The sequence below is a fragment of the Cydia strobilella genome, chromosome 8 (genome assembly GCF_947568885.1).
Source record: "Cydia strobilella chromosome 8, ilCydStro3.1, whole genome shotgun sequence".
Classification (NCBI taxonomy): Eukaryota; Metazoa; Arthropoda; class Insecta; order Lepidoptera; family Tortricidae; genus Cydia; species Cydia strobilella.
In genome coordinates this window covers 11,468,530-11,481,908 of record NC_086048.1, presented here as the reverse complement: position 1 = coordinate 11,481,908, position 13,379 = coordinate 11,468,530, and the positions used below count along the sequence as shown (strand labels likewise).

The 13,379-nt window shown below is 34.8% G+C and overlaps 1 protein-coding gene across 4 annotated transcripts in view; it reads left to right on the top strand.

The window, feature by feature from the left end:
• The window catches only part of LOC134743660 (V-type proton ATPase 116 kDa subunit a 1), a 37,100-nt gene that overhangs the window by 3,310 nt on the left and 20,411 nt on the right, over positions 1 to 13,379 (top strand). The window lies entirely within an intron of this gene.

Sequence of the window (13,379 nt, the reverse complement as noted above, 5' to 3'; positions counted from 1 at the left end):
AGGTGTTTTAATTGAAATCTCATTAAAACTCGCAAAGGTGGCAAAACTGCAAATTCAATTCGGAAAAGATTTTTGATAATTAAAAAAATAATTTAAGATCGAGACGTGATTATATTTTTCCTTTCATGTATAAACTCTTTATTGTACAAAACAACAAAGGTATATTTATGATAATGTTAATGTTATGTAAAAATTCATTATTTTTCATTGGTAAACTTCGGAGATAAGGAGGGGGGGTCCAATTTCCTTCATAAATATTTTTTTTTCACTATGAAAAAAAAATAAAACTACCATTTTAGCTCTTTCAACCGATATCCCTACTACGACTAGTATCTAGACATTGAAATTTATCCCTTCTTTATATGGGGCATTTTTCATATTTAATATAAATAAAATAAAAAAATAACACTTTCAATATGTCCGATCCGGGTTAGCGTTGTTCATGACTATTCCAAATTTCAAATCGATAGCTTTAGTAGTTCTCGAGATACTTAGCGATGTGACAGAGAGACGGACGGACGGAGTCGCGCCATAAGGGTTCCTTTTGTACCTTTTTGGTACGGAACGGAACCCTAAAAAGGTACAGTCAGCAAAAATTTTGTATCCCGACAACCATATTTATCACCAACTAAAACAGAGACTTGTTCAATTTAGCAACCATGGTCTTGTTCAAACGAGATACCCAGTCTTATCACTGTTTAACGACATTTTTTATCACTGTTTCATTTAACTTCAATAAAAGTTCTTGTTATACTACACAGTGGACATCTTTATACCATTATTCGAGGTAAATCCGAGATAAATATTTCCTTTCATAATCAATTTCATGAATTTTAACATCGGTTTTGATAAAGAGGCGTATATCTATGTAATTGGAGATTTAAATGCAAAACAAACATATTCAATAAGTGAGCTTGAGGAGCACAATACAGTAGTAGTAGCAACAGTAGGTTTAAACCCTCCCAATCTTTTGCAGTCCGCGGCGCACTTGCAAGTTTAAAATTTCGGCGGCGGCGCCCTAATCTAGCTAGGCTATTAGAAATAGATAGGTAACATGGTGACATGAATTGCCTCACGGCGCCCCTCTATTGTTTACGGCGCGGCGCCCTGGGCGCCGCGCCGCACAGTTTGGCAACCCCTGTTTTAGGGTAAACGTGACTAATATTGGTAACCGACGTCCACGTATATTGTGTTCATGCATATATATTACAAAGCTGCGAAAACTGAATGCAAATGTCTGTTATTGACAAACTTGGGCAACAAGACTAGACAGGGTGCTTTTGTTGGTTATCTTATGTCTAAGAAGTGAATATAAACCTAATACCTAGGTCACGCTGTACAACTTTTACTATATGGTCAACCCTGAAAACGTAAAAAACCGGCCAAGTGCGAGTCGGACTCGCGCACGAAGGGTGCCGTACCATTATCTATTGCTTTTAGTATTTGTTGTTATAGCGGCAACAGAAATACATCATCTGTAAACATTTCAACTGTCTAGCTAGCACGGGTCATGACAGCCTGGTGACAGATAGACAGACGGACAATGGAGTCATAGTAATAGGGTCCCATTTATACTGAACCCTAAAAAATCAATTGTTTTATACGTTTTGGTCATTTATACTTTATACCTATGTCGATATTGTCAATTATGATAACAATTTTTTTTTTCGCGATTTCGAAGGTGGCCATGGCCCCATCGTTGTTCAGTATGACCTACATTATACCTACTGATGTGCCGTCGGAAAGTTTCCAAAATTGCGAAATTTCCACAAGAAAAAAAATCGGAAACGTCATTTTTTTTGTACGAAACTTCTAAGTTTTCCAACTTTGAAAACTTTCCGCAACTTGCACATCTGTAATTATACCTCTACTTATATACATATTATGAATCTTTCAGACAATGTCCAGACAACCACAAAATCACTGTATAGACAGAGCACCTAAATTGACTTTATTATTAACCGTTTAATTATCCTCACGAACATCATTACCAACAGGCATTGACGTCATTATGTAACTGTCAGCTGTCATGTACTAACGTATCTCTTGACGTTTGTTTGTCGCCGATTCATCTTATATGACCATGGATACTTGAAGAGACTCTTGAAATAATCTGTAGATTTATGATAATGGAGATAAAATATTTTTATCGTGTTTTTGCAGTTAGTGAAGTTGTTCTTTCAAATAAAGGCGGAAAATATTGTATTTACTTATTAATAAATCGAAAAAGTATTGGCTTAATAATAACCATTAATTTCCAATTCGTTCAAAAAGCGGATGCGTCAGCTAATTAATCCTGCTTCGTCAAATAAAATATGGATGCCATGCGTCAGCAACATAACTATAATAACATAGAGTATGCTTTCATAATTGTTGATTCAAATTACCTGTTAATGCTATTTAAACTGTATCCTTCAGTCATGTGGTTACGTAACGTCAAATAGGACAATGACCGTTGATGGTGGTTAATTCGATGGTGCTCTTACTGGACCATTGTTCACAATGATAACTGATAATTCGTTAACCTTCTTGCAAGGACATAAGGTCCACAGATGATCAGCTAAGAGTGTTGCTGTTAGTGATGCTATCGTTCGAATTAAGTATGGGATAGGACGGCGTAATAAATTCAGTGGAACGCAACGTACGCCATGTAATGTGCCGCCAGCTATTATTAAATAGGAGAAAATATACGCCATCTCTAGAAGTTATTATATGTACATATAAACCGGTTTGAGCTAGACTATGCATTTGATATAAAAAGGTTTAGGCCCTGCTCAAACCGGTCTACAATCTATTAGTAGGTATATGCAATGCATACAATTTGTTTTAGTCAGGAATGTCAGGATGCTTCCCGAATGCAAAAAAGACTTAATCTAGATAACATGTAGGTTCTGACTAAATTGAGTCAATCAACATTCAGAAGACGTTTAATTAAAATTGAATCTTAAATCCTGTATTAGATATATATATAAAAATAATGCATTTCTTCTGGTTAAGTAAAGTTGCAAATGGGTGGTGGATTGTAAGTCGTGTTTCCCGCCTATTTGGTTTTCGTGTTAGCGGAAGCGTAGGTACATAAACCAATACGATTCTAATTTATTACCTACCAAAAGTTTTAAATTAATGGAGAATCGCATTTAGGTTTCAGTTAATAAAATAAACACCGGTTAACCGTTGGCACATGTCGTTCCGGATCGTTCCGGATGTTTTAGTTTTAGCTTTTAAATACGGTTATTTATATACAGTTAACAAAATTATACACGTCTAAAAAATAAATAGTAGGTAAGTACATTATTGCAGAGGCCAGGAAAGGGCAATGCGTGGATGAGTTTCGATTTTGTAACCGCTAAGCGGAGTCTGACATAAAACACGAATTCACGAATTGCTGTTCCTGCCGAGGCATATACCTATAGTGCATTTCTCCAAACATGCGAGGAAATGAGGTAAAATAAATCAATCATTATTTAAGCATCAAATATCACTCAAATCGATCCTCACATCAAAAACGTCAATCACGTTTCAAACAAAACTTTTTTTTACGTTTACAATTTTGTTCAAAATTACAATTATAAAATATCGTATTCATTTGTAAAATACCAAACGTACAAACAATAGGGTATTTGACAATTTTTTATGAATGATATCAGTCGATCAGGTTTGTTTTGAGGATCAAATGTCTGTATGGGACCCATTGTCTTTAAGCAATACAAAAGTCACAAATGATGGTCAAAGTCTGGCACCCGCACTTTACTGACGAAACTCTTCTAACAAAATAGCAATACATCGTGACGTCACCATGTAACGTCGCTATTTCGATGTTTTGATGTATGGAAAACAAGGAAATTACGATATTGTCAGTGAAATATTGCGTTTATGTATATTGTTGCTTTACACTATTTTTTTAAATAAAATGCATCGAATGGTACGATTATTTTTTTCCTATTTGGAAGTTTAAAAAAAAATTATGAAACTAAGTTTCCAATTTATTGTGATAAATTGCTCATTTTCTATCATTTAACTAGATTTAGTTATAAAATTCAACATGTGTCAACAACCCTATTATTTAATAATTTTAAACAAATAAGATGGTTTTTAGCATTTCATATATTGATTATTGGATAACTCGAGAATTTAGGTACTTTAGAAAAATGAAATTTTTACCAAAAACTTATTTTGACATAATGAACACCTTCCCGTACTAGTTTTGATACAATAAAGCGAACATTTCCGAGCATACAGGAGAAAATATCATTTTATCCTTCACGTTTTAACTCATGGAGCTATAATCCTCAGACGGATTATTTCTAAAGGGAATAAGGGAGAGGAAGGTTTCTCGCAGACTTGACTTTTTGGAGTTTTTACCACAGGTGCGTACAATTCATGCCGGTTTCGTCATAATGACGTAGGTATATAAACACACAGGATGTTTTTAAACACGTAATGACAAAGTCTATGAACGTTCCATTGTAACGAACGTTACAGTTTTTACATTAGTTACTTAAATAAAAAAAATAAGCAGGTCTTTTATGAGAATAGTGAGTCGGAAACAAAATGCTCTATTGTGTAATAAATTAATGTTTCCGATTTTATTAAATTTAACTGAAATCAATTGTTTCCGCACGCCGCCAATTTTTTTTATAATTAGCTATGACAAGGTCAAATAAATATGTTTTTTAATACAGTTGCTCAAAAAGTGCTACTTTTCGTGGCTGTTTAGCGTGCGGAAAGTTGGTTTTCGCGAACTAGCGCTTTTTACTTTTCCAATTTTTTAAAATTTTTACTTGTTCCAATTCATGACTACTTATTGATGAGTGTTAATATTAGTTTCATTTAAACGTCGTAATCAACATAAAAACCTACTGTTACCATATTTCATATTTTATTACTTACCTCTTCATCATTATAAGTATTATAACACGTTTATTTTTTAATGTTGAAAAACCGTTCTTAATAAGTTGTCTGAATGGAATGGAACGCCTGTCAAAGAAGAGGCGAATTTTCTTACTGCAAGAATGTTTTAAGTTTCCAAAGGCAACATTCGATATTATTTTTATAAATATACGATACACAAATAATCATAAATAACGATATTTAGGTAATAATAGTACAATGTTTTAATATTTACAATTGTTTCTGTCTTATAGAACATGCATTTGAAAAAAAAAAAACTTTCATTGAAGTGGGTTCAATAATAATAACAAAATCAATTCTAGTCGAATAAAAGCTAGAAAAACACTTCTTCATAATGTCAATGTCAATAATGTCACAGAATTAATAATATAGAAATGTCATTCTTCACTCGTCCCGAGTCTACTCGTATATCTCGGTACTCGTAAAGTAATGACATACTTTTCGCACTAGCATCGAAATGTATTATTTTACTGTCCGTCTTATGTCTCAAGTGTCGATATATGTCTACTTAAACAGAAGAGGTTGATTATATAGTAGCGATTAATGATTAATCCTATTTAATAAATTATTAAATAAACGGAAAACCTGAAACATGCTGTATGTTGTGTGTGTCGGCATGAATGAAACTGATAGACCGACTACGATGGTCAACACGTGTTTGTGAAGTTCAGGTCAGAACCCTACAACAATACCGACGCCGATGCGTACTATACAGTACTAGATCTATTTAATACTTAATCCTTTTTTATTATTTTATTATATTTTAGACTTAGTATTTATTTTTTATATATTGACATCATTTACTATTATTTGTACTTTCTAGTACTGAAACTGATTTAATTTTTTCTTGTATTGACATTGTTTTTTATTTTTTACTATTGTGACATTTTAGTATTTATTTCTATTTGCATTGTTTTGTTAACTACTAATATTAATTGTAACTTTATTTATACTTTGATGTTCAATTCTAATTCTTATTGTAGTAACAAGCTGAAATGTACGTATATTTTACCTGTGTGAAAATTGTATACATGTGATAAACTAAACTAAACTCTTTTATATACTTATTGCACGACCCTAATTGGTTGTCATAAAAAGAGGCGTGACGCCTCAAAGATTTGGCAGCAAACGATTCTCGTTTAGAAATGCTCAACCGACGCTTGACCCGACAGGACGCTCCCTGCCACATAGAATCGTTAGCAGCTAAACCCGTAGCTGGTATTCTTATTGATTGCCCCAAATTTCATGCTAAGAGGTAACTGGAGCCCACTACTTAGGGCGATACGTATTGCAACCCTATGAGGTACAGAGCATTCTGGAATCTGCAATCTGGAATTTCCTGGATTCAACGGGCATTAGTAGTGAACTTTAAAGGGCCGTCACAATAGATCACTGCTTGTCGACGTGGCACTCAAAGGCCCACAACACCCCAATAATAATAAAAAATTATATATATATTTAACTATGCCCATAATCATATTAACCATGAAATGTTGCGGATTATGAACTTCCTAAAGCGCACTGGTTTTTTTTTAGTTGAACGTTTGTCAGCGCCCGAATAGAGATTAGAATAACATTTCTGCTTTCGGCGGAAGCTGGGGATCTGGCTACTAAATTTACATTACAGTTTACCTCATCTATTCCTATTGTTTATATCAGAAAATAACGTAATAAATAGGTAGAGAAATAGCTACGTTATACCTTGATGTATGGTGTGCTGGTGTGTATTAGGCTACAAGGTTGCATTGAAAATATAGGTTTACTAGCTGTTGCCCGCGACTTCGTACGCGTGGATTTGTATGTTGTTGGTTATATATTCTACATGAGCATAATATAGAACATTATGCAGCAAAAAATATCAGTAGGGACGGTTAATCATTTGTTAATAATTATACAACGCATGAAATTTGTCTTGCACGAACTACGAAGTTTCAAGACCCTGACTGAAAAAAAATTGTTCCCGATATAATCCCTCTCACCCTATTTAAAAAAAATATTCGCTCCCGAAACTATTAAAACAAACTTTTCAAAAACGGTGTAAGTAATCAATTTTCGTCTATTTTAATATAATGCCCTTTTTACCAAGTTTCAAGTTCCTAGCTTAAAAGAAAATTTGTACCACATATAAACTTACATCCCCTTTTTAACCCCTTTAGGGGTTGAATTTTTAAGAACGTTGAAATAACTTTTATGGAATCTTATGCAATGCCTTTCTAAGAAGTTTCAAAGCATTTGTAATAGATTCACTTTGAACCCCTTTTTAACCCTTTAAGGGGATGAATATTTAAAAACGCTTAAATTACTTTTCTTGTATTCTAATAATATATGCCTTTATACAAAGATTCAATTGCCGCACTCAAAAAAATATTTGATCTCCATACAAACTTTCAACCCCATTTTTACCACCTTGGGGGATGAATTTTCAATAATGCTGAAATAAGTTTTTCTCTTAATTATATATATTTCTATGAAGTTTCAAGTACCTAGCTTAAAATAAAATTAGGACCACGACAAAATTTCTACCCCTTTTTAACCACTTTAGGGGATGAATTTTTAAACACGCTGAAATCACTTTTCTTGTATTAATAACATGCCTTTATGCAGATTCAAGTCGCGCACTTAAAAAAATGTTTGACCTCCATACAAACTTTCTACCCCTTTTTCACCACCTTAAGGGATGAATTTTCAAAAACGCTGAAATTACTTTTCTAGTATTTTAATAATATGCCTTTATACAAAGTTTCAAGTCCCGCACTCAAAAAAATTTATGATTTCCATACAAACTTTCAACCCCTATTTCACCACCTTAGGGGATGAATTTTGAAAAACCCCTTCTTAGTGGTTACTAACGTCATAAAAGCTATCTATTCTGAAAAATTCAGCTCTCTAGGTCCAACGGTTTGGGCTGGGCGTTGATTTAAGTGAGTCAGTCAGTCAGTCAGTTAGTCAGGACTTTTACGTTTATATATATAGATATTGATTAGGTGATAATTAATTATTTACAGGACTATTTCTGTCTAGCTTCTAGAATTTTGAAAGAATTCAAGTTTTTTTCTCTATATAACTCGAAAGCATTTTGTAGATAGATAATTACTATACGTATACTGTAAACTACTGTTGATTGAATATTTTTTAACTGTAGCAGCAGAAGATTAATTCTTACTTTCTAAATGGTTACACGATCACATTTTAAGCGTTCTGGGTATACATTAGCACTAAAAGAGTACTTAGCTATCTCCTTGTAACTGCAGTCCCATTAATGTAACGCCTTATGTAGTGTAGGCATCTAGCACAAGGATTGCCAAGTTTGCAAGAAATAGTCTTAATCGCTGGTCCTTTAAAGACGAAATGTCTAACTCGTAAGACTCACAACAGTCACGCACGTTTGTGCCAAGTAGAATATTAATATAGGTAATGATATAATGATAAGTAACTAGCAAATTACTGTTTCCGTGGCAAAAGTTATGTACAAGTATTTCCCCGGTAGTTTTATACAGTTTTTTTTAAATCACCTGTAATTTTGGCTTGTCTACTCTTTTCATACCCTTTGCCCAGCATTTTTTATTATGCACATACATGTTCAAAATATTTAGATCGACCAATTAACATAGTTGCGGCCCAAAGAGGGTCCATAATATTTACCTAGCCACAACAGTACATAATATAATATATTGTCTTATTTTAAATAGAGGCAGACTAGGACTTACATTGGGATGTTAAGTATCTACATTATGGATGAATTTATAAATGGATTAGGCGATTAATTACAGCTTTTAAAAGTAGACTAGGTATACAATCATTCGCACATACCTTCACGCAAGAAGGTGACGACATTATTGAGTTTATGCTAACTCCAGCAAGCGTAGTCTGCCAAATAAAATTAACGACCAACAATATTGACAAAGTTGCCGCTGCTGGTTGTGATTAAAACAGCGTGGGCTTCTCACGGATCTCGAATGTTCGACCAAAGGTCAGGTTGTAGGAAATGTGATCAGTTCCGGTCGGATATCGCTGCTGTGGCCTTTGAGATTACGTGCATATGTGAGTACCTGCAGTAGTTTTATCCTTATTACGCGGCTACCGTTTTATCAAAGAACCAGCGTAACGGCCGCTGCGAACCTATACGTACTCGTAGTTAATGTTGTTTTTTCTTTGGTAAGGAACGACCTGTATGATGAAATTAAAAAAGGTTAGATTTTCGAACAATGGTTTTATAAAACTTCTATCGCGAACGTGAAATTTGCCGGAGTTTAGACCGAGTTTAACCAAGGTAGTCCTAAGGGCTACCGTATGTACCTACACGTGTGAACGCGCATGTGTAAAGCGGCCATAGAATACGGAAAGGCCGCTAACCATTAGTTGTTACGCTTGTTTGTCACCATCATAGTATTAGGTTGCTATTAAAAATGTGATCTCCAAATTTACGCTGCTTTAAACGCTAGCGACTGCGTCAAATAAAACACACTCTTAATTGCACCAATGTCAGTTCGAGGAAGATGCATTGTGAGTTAGTTTATATACTGGACTGGAGTTGCCGTGAATTTCGAAATGGCTCTTACTCTGGTATACTTGAAGCGAATGCTCACCCGCCCTCCATGAGCATCGTGAATAACATGACAGCATATGTGGCCTTCATCGCCCTTCCTTGTCTCGTTTGCCTTTTCACATGCTCTGACATCAGATGCCTTGAACTCGTTTCGCGGAATCGTTATATTTACATCGGAATACTAGATTTTCATCCGATTAGGAAGCGATACTTTTGCCATTATAATAGGGGGTATTACTGCAATGTTATGCCGCCAGAGTGCAGCACTAGCACCTATCGTAAACCATAGGGTAACTTATACATACTGTGCCTTAAACTATTGTTGGACAAGTTTTTACCGAGATAATAAAATATGACATTGATGCATCAAGTCGGTTTGTTTACAAAGGGCCTACCGGGAAACGCGAAAATCGCAATCGCAATTTCAAATATGTATTTAACATAACGACGAGTGATTTTCTCTTAAAACACGGTGTTTAATCTGTGATACCTAAAGAAAATATGTAATACTTTTCGCAAATACATTGCGGATGTTCTTTTTTTTTATAAGTAGTTGCTTAAGCTATAAGTAACTACTTAAGCTATTTTATTATATAAGTAGTTACTTAAGCTATTTTATTTTACATAAATTATGCTAATATATACGTTGTTACGCGAAAACTAAGCTACCAGTCGCTTTCTTACTCATAAACAGATTAGAGCTAAACAGTCAAACGTCCCATTGTCGGTACAAAAATCTTCACCGCCTATTATTATTATGATAAGTAGCCATCGGTTGTTAGTATCATGGTTAACGTAATTAGTGCTTGTCTATTGTCTTTAAAACAACCTTGTCTCAGTATATCTCTTTGATTTTTTATTTATTATGTAAATGTGGTTGTGTTGTGAGGTTAGCTTCTTGTTTCTCTATATCTATGACAGAAATCAAACAGTCACTTCACTAGTTATTGATTATGGTTGTTTTTTTTTTGTAAATAAAACGTAGATGAAAAATTAACTGAAACTTACCTAATCCCAGTTCTTCTAGACTGTAGCATAAGATCAAACCATTAAGTATTTCACTGTTTACGAAAATATGCAGTATTCAGCATCGCATAAGGAATTAGGAATTAAGAGTGTTAGGGTCGGCAACGCGCGTGTAATATCTCCGGTGTTGCAGGCGTCCATAGGCTACGGTAACTGCTTACCATCAGGCGGGCCGTATGCTTGATTGCCACCGACGTGGTATAAAAAAAAATGTGTACGTTTTATGTAAAAATTGTTATATTTTTGCGCTGTTGACTGTATCTGTGTGACACTTGCTCGAACTTGACCGTTATTTTACGTTACCAGACGATTATGCATATATAATAATATAATTCATATATTGTAAGTTATAAAATTAAAATAAAATGCCACTAGTTACGAGCATACGAAAATCTTTTATTATTGAAACAACATCGTTAGTATCTTTCACGTATCTTTGCACTAGTGTTTGTCCAAGTTATTTTTAACAGTTGATACGAAAATTATAATTGAAGAGTGTGATAAACTCTGTAGATATTCATTCTTTTCGATACCTAGTCTTGTTGGATGTCGCAAGGCAATAATGTATTACAAACTTAGGTAAGTACATAGTCACATACGTGCTAGTTTTTTCTACAATTGACTGTACGAGGTATAATGCAATAGGGAATATTACGCGAAACTGCGTAGGGTGCGCCGCTACCACAACCTGAGGGTCTATCGCGAAACAAGAAAATCGAAATTTCTTTATCTAACATCTCTGTCACTTGCATATTCGAGCGATAAAGAGGCAGATAGCGAAATTTCGGATTCGCGTTTCCCGGTGGGTCCTCTGTAAACAAACCGCCTTTGTTCATCAATGTCATATTTTATTATCGCTGAAAACTTGTCAAAAACCTGTTAAAGGTACAGTATGTATAAGTTACTCTATGGTTTACTAAAAAGGCTAGTGCTGCACTCTGGTGGCAGAACATTGCAGTAATATCCCCTATTGACATAAACAAGCAGATGGTATTAAAAGACTTGCATGATTGTTCAAAACAGCCATGTCTGTTTGATGTTGACCGCATGACAAATGATTTGGCAAGATGCTAAGATCGTAAACCAGCTATGTCTACCACAACACTCCAAATGAAATTACTAAATCTGTATTTTTAATTAAATCGAGTAAACTTTACCTACATTTTTAATCTATTTTAATTGTAATGGTACTGGTAGACGTCGTTTAATCAAGTACGGTATGCGACATCAATAAAAATGATTTACGATGGCAATATGAAATATCTCAGCCTTGATTGCGAGCACTAGATTTCAATTCAACGCGTAGCCAAAGGAACCTCACTACCGGGAATGTTTCGGAAATTAATCTTTTCCTAGCCTTAGACGTCCTATTGTTCCAAATTGTAGTTTATTCATGATAAATTGGAGATCGTTGCTAAAAACTGTAACGGCCGAGTGCGTTTGAACGACAAAAACCGCTGGCCTTGTGATGGATGACCGCGAATTTAATTCCTGCTTCACTGAATGAGAACGTCAACGTAATCTGTGATGGCGATTTTGATAACTATCTTACGGGCTTTGTCTTTACTAGCCGAGTTTGTAAAAAAAATCGTACTATGCGATTTTTTCGAGTTACGCGCGAGTTATCGTGTCGATTACTGGTCACGCTCGTCGCCCACAATCTTCACTAACTCGAGTCTAATTCAATAAAAAAACTGGTGTGAAATTGGTGTAGACAATTTACTTCGTTATCGTCCAATTTCTAAGATGTTCCCCTTAAAGACTTCAGTGTGGCGTCCATATAACTGAAATTGTCCAACTGAAAAGTAAATATATAATAGTTATGTAAGCGAAGTGAATTGATGAATTCATCTTCATCAATTCACTTCGCTTACATAACGTCGTGCTTTCCGCCATGATATCATCAATTCATTAGCTACTGTAGTTAGTAGGTAGTTATAGGAGTTGATAGCCACTCTAATGGGAAATGCACTTCAAGATACAAATAAGACAATATATGTGATAAGTAATCCCACACTCGTTACCTTTACCTAGTTTTAAATGGAATGAACACATGCAACTCAATGATAACAACTCGACAAGTGTAGCAATGAAAGTCAACCTTCTGCAATACATTAGCACTTGATACCTACACTTATAATTTAAAGCTGTCCCCGTTTCTTTCGGAAGTGGCCGCGAACACAAATTGTTATTTTAATTGCCTACTCGGACATTGTAATTTGTAACGATGAAATCGCATCTGTGCACGGTGTCAAATTAGTACACACAATTAGTATGCACAATTTGATCGCGACCGCATTAAACAAGTGATTATACTAATGTTGTAGGCACTTTTAGACCCAGTAATCGTCGAGACTATCTGAAAGTTAGTCTAAAAACACCGGCCAAGAGCATGTCGGGTCATGCGCAGTTAGGGTTCCGTAGTTACACTAGTTACCTGTCCGTCATAATAGACTGCCACAAACAGGAGATATTTTTGGGTATCTGTATCCAGTATCTGTATTGTAACAAGCAAAAGGCCTCGCCTTAGCCTTAGCCGCACTTTTACTAAGAAGGGAAGACTTTTTGCAAAAACTCAAAAATGATTTAATCGATCATGTTCGTTATAGATTTCCTTTAAAGTATTCACTAAGCTTTACTTGCACGATTTTTTTTCGGACCGATTATTTCCGAAAATATTATAATTATCAAAATATGGTTTATGACGACCCCTATTTATTTTAAAAGACCTATCCATCGACTCCCCGCACTATGAGGTGGGAGCGAAAAAAAATGTTCATCCCCACTTTACTTGTAGGGGAGGTACCCTAAAAAAAAAATATTTTTTTCTTTTACCACTGTCGCATTTATTGATTTTCATATCCATGTAAAATTTCAGCGTTCTAGCACTAACGAC